General features: G+C 39.4%; 1 pseudogene across 1 annotated transcript; it reads left to right on the forward strand.

Annotated features, from left to right (window-relative positions):
* The first annotated feature begins 669 nt into the window (after positions 1–669).
* LOC148734429 (glutamate receptor ionotropic, NMDA 1-like) lies at positions 670–8,760 on the forward strand (annotated as a pseudogene). The gene is made up of 5 exons (XR_015998989.1): positions 670–1,227; positions 4,473–5,041; positions 5,671–6,670; positions 7,009–7,169; positions 8,237–8,760. The product of XR_015998989.1 is annotated as a glutamate receptor ionotropic, NMDA 1-like (transcript).
* The last annotated feature ends 284 nt before the right edge of the window (positions 8,761–9,044 follow it).

A 9,044-nucleotide genomic window follows, 5' to 3' on the forward strand; every position in this document is an offset into this window, starting at 1 on the left:
CAAGAGAACGAGTTTAAAAGTTTGCGAGATTCGTATAAAACATAATGGTTGCAAGTATTGATATGTCGCTTTAAACGTTAGATGAGATGTAAGCCTAAATCTTTCAAGATTTTTTTGTATAATTTGCTGTAACTGAAACTTTTCCAATCCCGTGAAGTTATTTCGTCGCACGGGCGACGCAGGTATAGTAACCCTGTACTAAGCTGACATTTACAATAAAACAAGCCCGCCTTTTCCATCCAATAACTCTTGGTCTTTGGTTTTGTTTTCCCAATGAAAGCAGCATCGATTCCCAATGATCAAAGTCTTCAACAATCGACAAAAGAGGTGAAATGACAATGACCAAGGGACTAGAAGAGAATCCGTGGCCTTTCGAGCTCAAGAATTTGAACACTCAACGCAGCAGTTGAAAGATTAAACTTTCTCCAAACCCCTTCGATAACTGTCCGAAATCATATCTCCTTTCCACGATGTTCTCGATGATTAGTTTTTGTTCAGATTTTAATTAGCTAACCGAAAACACAGCTAAGCTTTCTTTAAGCGCTTTCTGGAGGTCGTCCACGTACTTAACGTTCTCTGCAACTTTGGCCATATTGTAAAGACTTTACTACAAAGCAACGATTAGAATTCGGCGCGCAAAGATATGAGTGACGTGAGTAGCAGGTAGCAATCAATTTTACTTTCACCCCCAAAGTGAAAGATGTCATTGATTGATGGCCAATCACTTCGTTTCACTGTTTTGTAGCTACAGCAATATCGATGATTATTTTGTTTCTTGTGCTGTGTGAGATCTTCTATCTTTGAAGCTGAGCCTTGTGGAACGATTTTTTACACATCGAAACTAGACAGATAAGTTAAAAAATGGGTGTTTACTGTTTAGCCTCAATTTTACTAGTATATCACATCAATACTGCAAAGATAACCAGTTGTTATGAGCCCGTGCGATCGGGAGCGCTGCCTCGAGTCACCGTGCTTTCAAGTCACACGCTTGACTTAAAACAGTGGCGTGTAAACCTGGACGTAGATGTTGTCAAATTTCCTGCCGGAAACCTTAGTTTTTATGACGCTCTGAAAGTTGCAGAAAAGATTTCTAGAACATCGCAAGAAGTGAATGAAACGATGGCCATCATAGGCTCTGGTAACAAATTAATTGACAGGCTATCTGCAAGCACGCTTGGGCCGACGGTGGTTCCATTCATAAGTATCTTGAGGCAAGATGATTATCAGGTATCTGATTCTAAACTTTATATATATATATATATATAGATAGATATATAGATATTCAATATACCCATATGCATGTAGATAAAAAGGAAAAGGATGTAAACGGTCATCATTGATCACGACAGACTTCGAAAGCGCCTCCGTGTCTGTATTGTATGCTCAAAAGGACACTCTTTGTTTTCTTTGTCACTCGCAAATTTGCGCCTTAACAAATGACCTACAACTAGTTGAAAAGATAGTTGAGATATGTTAGCACAACAAGAGATAATTGTTCATCATGTTATCTAACATAATGTATCCCCCCCGTTCCCCCTTTGCAATGTTAGTAGCTAAGCAGTATCATTTACAAATATTCATGATGATCAAAACTGAAAGAGGAGAAGGTTGGCAGTTTTTAGGTTTTTACACTAGATTCCTTCTTGAACTTTTGATGAAGTCGGTAAGCGCACATTTTGCTCAAGGGGTCTCAACATTTTTGCAACTGGTTGTAGCTACAAAACTGTTATGCCGTTTTTCGAGGAGGAGACTTGCCAAAGCTTTTGACCCGCACATTGTCCAATGTTTATTGTTTACTGAAAAGTTTCCGTTGCAACGTTGGCTTAGAAGCACAGTATTCCGAGCTGAAAAAAGCGACTGTGGGCGCGTAAAAAATGGACAAATTTATGGTTAAAACTTAGTAGAAAGCGATATGTTTGAGAACGTTGCTTTACGAAGCCGTATAAGTCACAGTATGTTCGAGACAGCTGCAAGGTAAGACAACGCACGGGATAAAAGGGGATTGCTGTAAATTCTGAAAATAAGATAGTTTCATAGACAAATTATCGATATTCTTTTAATTATGAAATTGCCTTTTCTATCGGTTGCACTTTTGGCTGAAAGTTCATTGCAGTCAGTGCATCGTATGATACTAATCCTTAGCTTTTTAAATTCGCCTTCCGGTATTCATGTTAGTTCTTTCCCATCTTTTTCAATATTAGTTTTTCATATTTGGATAATTTCTGCCTCAGTATTTGATGGTTGCTTGCTACATCAACAAATTTCTCAAATATATATCTTATTAATCAAGCGCGAGGGCCGCACTGGGAGAATATCGGCCCGAGGTCTTGACAGTACGGACCGAGCGCAGCGAGGTCCGTACAAAAAAGACCGAGGGCCGATATTCTTCCAGTACGATCCTGAGCAAGCTTGGTTAATAAGAGATTTATTATACGACCGAAGTTCAAAGGGACACAAGTGTGGTATCATTCGGGACCATTCGGGACAGTGCCCGGTCCAATACTTAGAGAATATTAGACCGGCAATAGAGCATTTTGATTGGTTGATTTTAGTTATTGGCCCTCTGACTGCCCGAGTCGTGTAATAAATCCAGATTATAAGCTTGAGATTTTATTCCCGTGACGGTTGATGAGGACCGGAAGCCTAATCTATTACTATTACTATGCTGATGACCTCACCACTACAAGTTCCCGGATTGAAAGCTGTCTTGTTGATATCACCAACTGGATGACTACTAACAAACTGAAACTAAATACTGATAAAATCGAACTTCTTATTCTCCATTCTAAGTTCAGACCGCCCCCCCCCCGCGCCCCCCCCACGGCTACCTTCTATTAAAATAGGAACTGATATCATCGAGCCTACAAATGAGGCGCGTAATATCGGCGTCATCCTCGATAACACCGTAATGATGTCTTTTCATGTTAACAACATAGTTAAAGGTGCATTCCACCACCTAAGAAATATAGCTAAGATTCGTAAATATATCAATGTCACAACAGCTAAAGTTCTTGCACACGCATTTGTAAATTCGAAGCTGGATCTATGCAACTCACTTTTGTATGGTCTTCCCAAGTATGAAATTAACAAACTGCAATGTGTCCAAAATGCTGCAGCGCGTGTGATTGCTTGCTTAAGTAAGTTTGATCACATAAGCGATACTCTAAAGGAGCTGCACTGGCTGCCGGTGGAGCAAAGAATAATCTTTAAGATTAATCTTATTTGTTTTAAGATACTCAACAACCTAGTTCCTGATTATTTGGTTGACCTAATTCATGTTAATGAACCTACGAGGTACCTTCGCTCATCTTCAGACAAGTGGCGTCTTATCATCAAACCCTATAACTTAAAGACATATGGTTTAAGGGCTTTCTCAGTTATTGCCCCTATACTTTGGAAAGATTTACCTATTGACATTAGATCAATCGCCGATGTAAACAAGTTCAAATCTAGATTGAAGACCTTTCTCTTTAAGCAAGTTTATGAACTATCCTAGGTTCTCCATTTTGTAATTTTGTTATTATGTATGTATATATATATGATGAGTGGGCGACCACGAAACAGGCTTGTAGGGATGAACTTGTAGTTTACTTGTCTTTTTCCTCCCACAATATATACTTCGCTCTACTTCTATGTATTGAGCACTGTTCTACGAAAATCAAGTCACACTTTATATATATATATATATATATATATATATGATGAGTGGGCGACCACGAAACAGGCTTGTAGGGATGAACTTGTAGTTTACTTGTCTCTTTTACTACAATATATATATATATATATATTGTAGTACCCGAGGACGGACAACTTCGAGCTAAGAAAGACATATACTCAAATAAAAAGTCTAAGAAAGTTTAATAAAATACGTTTCGGTCCGAGACCTTCATCAGGTTGATGACGAAGGTCTCGGACCGAAACGTATTTTATTAAACTTTCTTAGACTTTTTATTTGAGTATATGTCTTTCTTAGCTGGAAGTTGTCCGTCCTCGTGTACTACAATATTTTTCCTACTATTTATCGAGGTTTGGACTGTGAATCCCTTTGGATCCTTCTGGCGCGGCGTCACTGTTGGCTCGAGGCCTTTTAACTTGTTATATATATATATATAGGTATACGATTTTAGTCCTTTTTAAAGCATTGTAAAGCGCTTAGCACTGAAACGGATAGGCGCTATATAGATATTTTATTATTATTATTATTATTATTATTATTATCATTATTATCATTATTACCAATCCAAAACGGATCAACATGAAAGGCCCTTGTTTTTATTTCATTTTGTTAAGTTCACAATACATCACGAACTAGATTGTAGGTAGCGCAGCCAATCACATGGCAACATTTGTGATAAAAATAATTCATCACTGTAAACATGGCACAATGAATGACATTTGTGATACAGATAATAGTTGGTATATTTTTAGTGTAAGTTATGAATAATGGTTGTTTGAAACGCTTTCTTTAAAAGGGTCAGCTCTACCTTAATCTCAGCCCATCCAGACTTACGGACCACATTAACATTGCCTTTAACATTGCCGATGAACTCGGCTTTCAACATGTTGCAGTGTTCACCTCCAGCTTTCACAGGTCAGAAAGTTTGAGAAAGATTCAAACAAGAGCAAAGAGATCTTATATTTCCTCAAGCTTTGCACAATTGCAGATTAACGATCCACCCATTGGGGTTGTAAGAATGATGTCAAAAATTTTCCAGATCGTCAAAAACTACAACTCCATTTTAGTTGTAATGGACTGCAGTGAGCACGAGGCGTCGTTGCTTCTAGAATCTATTTACACCGTCAATATTAAGCCTGTGCAATTTCATTGGCTGTTTCTGCAAGTGGAGGAACAGAGCACTGAGAAAGTGGAATACCTTCCTATAAATATGTTTGGCTTACGTTCAAAATTTGATAGAAGGTACTGGGTGCAAGATGCACTGCTCCTTCTCAATTGCTCGCTTTACCCAAATAACTATCAGAATAAATCTGGCAATCCTGGATCCGTCAGCCCAAAAGTTACCGACCAGTTTGAACTATACAGGTGTGTGAAACTTAAAAAAGCTAAACGGTGGGGCGAATCAAGCTAATAGGGTGGCTGAAAATCAAATATCTGCAATTGGGAATATTGTTCTTTTGCATGCAAGAAAATGTTGGAATGAATAAAAGATGACTTAGATTGGTATTCGACTTTCACCAATTTGTTACCTAACAACGTTCTACCACTTGAAATGCCATGATGCCCTTTCCCGTGACAAATTTACAGCTTATGAGTAACCTGAATGAAAAGAGAATAGAATTAAATGAAATTACGCAGTGTCCATGGTAACGCATGGTACAAAGGGTAACCCCAAGAAATCGACTTCTTTCCTGCTCCGGCTGAAAATTTCAATCTAAGAGGAAATTAAGTTCAAGGGGAAACCTGTAGTAAGAAAAATCTAAGTGGACTAGAAAGCGACTTTGCAGATCAGAGATTTCTCCACAAAGAAAAAAAAAGCTGCACAGGTTCGATAACGTTTTCTTACATTTGAGCCCACTGGGAAGAAATGGAGGTGAAAAAGAAAAGAAATTAATGAAACGAGCTCTGATTCCACTCCATATTCGATTTAAAGCCACTAGGTGGGCATATTAATACCTCGTCTGTCTCAAATCTGTTGCTCTTTGACACTCCAGAAATATGCTGGATCAGGCGTTCTTGGGAAAAACAGGATGGATCCAGTTCGACGAGGAAGGGAACCGAGTGGCTGCTAGTTATGATATCATCAACAAATTCCAAGGCAACTCATCAAGCTCAGGGGAAGTGGCATGGGTCACCGTGGGCTCTGCATCAGGCCATCGAGTCAGTTTTCAAAGGTCATTATGGATGGCCAATGTTCGTGATCTAAAGGAAGTACTTCGAGTGGTGGTCGTTGAAGAAGAACCAATGTTGATAATAAGTAAGGAAGATGTGGCTACATTTGGCGAGTGTGTTTTGAGTTACCCCTGCACAAAATACAAGCAATATGATAACAACTCCGAGCAGAACGAGCCAATCAAGTGCTGTTGTATTGGCTATCTCATAGATCTCCTGAAATGGCTTGAAAAAGACTTAGCTGTTTTGGTGGAGATATATTTGGTCAGGGACGGAGTGTTTGGGAATTACAATGCTACATCCAAGCAATGGGATGGGGTGATTGGCGATTTGCTTTCTAACAAAGCTGACATGGCTCTTTCAACGTTGACAATAACGAGCATAAGGGCGAAGTACGTGGATTTTTCTCATCCATTTCTTCACGGGGAAACAAAGCTTCTCATTTCTGTCATTCCAGTAAGTGTGAGTTTGAATTTCGGGTTCCTGGCACCGTTTGACAAAGTCTTGTGGATTGTCGTTTTAGTTACTGTCAGCGGTATTCTTGCAACAGTATGGCTCTTGGAAAGAGTGGGTCAGAAACGGATAATCTTTGCAAAAAAGGAAACAAGATTTAGCTTGGCAACATGCATGTCTTACATTTGGAGTAACGTTGTGAAACTTGAGTTGGAAGGCAAGAAGCCTCAGAACATTAGTGCAAGATTTACCACAGCTGTGTTTTCCTTCTTGACCCTGATAATAATTACAACATATACGGCTCAGTTAGCAGCATCCCTTGTACAGCTGGATGGAGAATCCCCCGTCACAGGGATTAACGATCCTAAGGTAAATGAGACTAAAGTACTGAATGCAGCTCATGGTGAATGTTTTTCCACATTTGAAATGAAATAAAGTCCTGGCTTCAAGCCATCTAAGGATAAGTTAAAAATATGATGAGATAGGAATAAGCACATTTTTCACAGCCTTTTAAACATGTGATATCTGTAGTCATGAATTGGTGAGCTCGTGTTGACTGGTGTTTGCTGTAGCTGACCATCATGGAGCTCCTGACTTCAACATTGAGAAAAATAATTTTGGGAAGCTTGACCGTTAGACAGGTTGGATGAAGTTGTAATAAATATCTTCAGAGAGGTACCGCAAACTTTTTCCTGCTTGTTTTGCAGTTTCAGGATCCTCCACCAGGCTTCACATTTACCACTGTTGGTGGTAGTACACTGTCGTTCTTTACAAATAGTGATGACCCTGCATACAGAAAAATAGGAAGAAACATGATTCCCTATACTGTGAAGAACTACAACGAGGGCCTCGAAAAGCTAAAGAGAGGGTCAGTATTAATCCGATTTTCAAATTTTTGATGTATGATGGAGTCATGTCTTGAAAATAGCTGGGAATCCAGCCCATCCATGCAATCCCTAAAAAAGGTTGCTTATTTTGGATGCTCTCCATATATGAATAAGTAGGTCGGTAAAGCGACCTGATAAAGCTGTTGGTAACGACGTTTGGAGACTAAGAACCTTTGTATATTTCCTGTTGCCCTGCTGCAGAATAGTGACAGCCCTGATACAAGGGTTAACCCAGAATAAAAGGTGAAAGTTTGTAAAGAAACTGTAGTGCTGCGTCGGTGGGGGTAAGAAGGTAGCTGGTTATATCAACTAAGTTGAAATTGTAAATTGGCCACCGTAACGAGTAAAAAGCTGGCGTTTCGAGCGTTAGCCCTTTGCCATCGCTCTGACGAAGGGATAACGCTCGAAACGTCAGCTTTTTAACTTGTTACGGTGGCCAATTTACAATTTCAACCTTGTTAACCCAGAATAGGTTGTTGTGTGTTCTCGGGGACGTGAATGGAGGACTGGAGGAAAATTTTCCCTCGTCAAGCAATGTATCGTTGTTACCCAAGAACTGAGTAAGTCCAGTTCACCCGGCCGTTTGAAAAGTAGCTAAACAATGTATAGTTTTCATGCATCTACAAAATTTTTTTATGCCGATACTGTTACGGTTGGGTAACTCATGTTGATCTCTTTTAGTCAACCCAAATAAAGTTGCAATTCCTTTATGTAGGGGTTTTCAGTTCTCATCACGAGATCTCTACCTGGTTTCCTCTCTAGGGGTGAGAGTAGTCCTGAGAAGGACTGTTGTCAGATGGGATGAGTGACGTTTTGACAACCTAAGTGAAAGTGTCGACTCTGTTGAAGACTTCCGCTTGGGTTTATCACTGCTACTGACAACATTCCTTCCCAGGAATTCGGGTTCACCCGTACAATCAGACTACTCGTTTATTAGATTTGTTCCCCTTATTCATTTTCTAATCTCTCTGAGTTAACAATAAAAAACAACATGATCTTATCTTCCAGGTTGATCGCAGTTCTCACACCGTTTCTCTTTCTTTTTAAGGGAAATTAAAGCCTTCATCTACGACTCACCATTCATTGACCTTGGAGCTTCCAAGATGCCCGGATGTTCGTTTAAAGTAGTAGGGAAGCCAATAATCACTATCGAATACGGTATAGGATTTCCGAAAAACTCGAAGTGGAGGGATCCGGTGTCAAATCTGTTGCTCAAATACCAAAGAATAGACTACTTTAGGAAACTGAAGGAAAAGTGGTTTAGAGGAGGTTGTTTCTTTACCGGACGATCATCTCAAGGCGCTGAAGAGATGAAGCCTGTGAACTTTGGTGGCCTTTTCTTAATATTAGGTGGAGCTATAATTGTATGCTTTTTTATTTTACTTGGAGAGTACCTGTGGTCACGCCATGAACGAAAAGCAGCAAAATATACCCCTAAGAAAATGGGACAAAGTGACAAGTCATAAATAGTTCGTTCCTTCTCTGAAGAGCAAAGGAAAAAGCCAGGCCAAAATGGAGATTGTGGCACGCGTCTTCCATCTGAGACAATTTTCTCCCTTTTTGATAGTGTAGCCTTCTTACTGTGATTGAAGATATCTCAGTCATGCTTGCGTTTTCAATTTAATCATTATACCATTTCGTCTACAAATGACAAGTGCCATGAAAACGGCTGCTACAACTGCTGACTTTGCGACTTATACTAAAGACAGTGACAATATATGCCAAACCGATTACTGAAAGAAATTCAGGCGTTTGTAATCCAAGTTTGAAATTTATCACTGAATTGAGAAAGTGAATGGTTTTATAACATGTCTAGCCCTTAATAAATTCAGGTAAACGAAGGCAAACAACAGAAG

Source organism: Stylophora pistillata, chromosome 3 (genome assembly GCF_964205215.1).
Source record: "Stylophora pistillata chromosome 3, jaStyPist1.2, whole genome shotgun sequence".
Classification (NCBI taxonomy): domain Eukaryota; kingdom Metazoa; phylum Cnidaria; class Anthozoa; order Scleractinia; family Pocilloporidae; genus Stylophora; species Stylophora pistillata.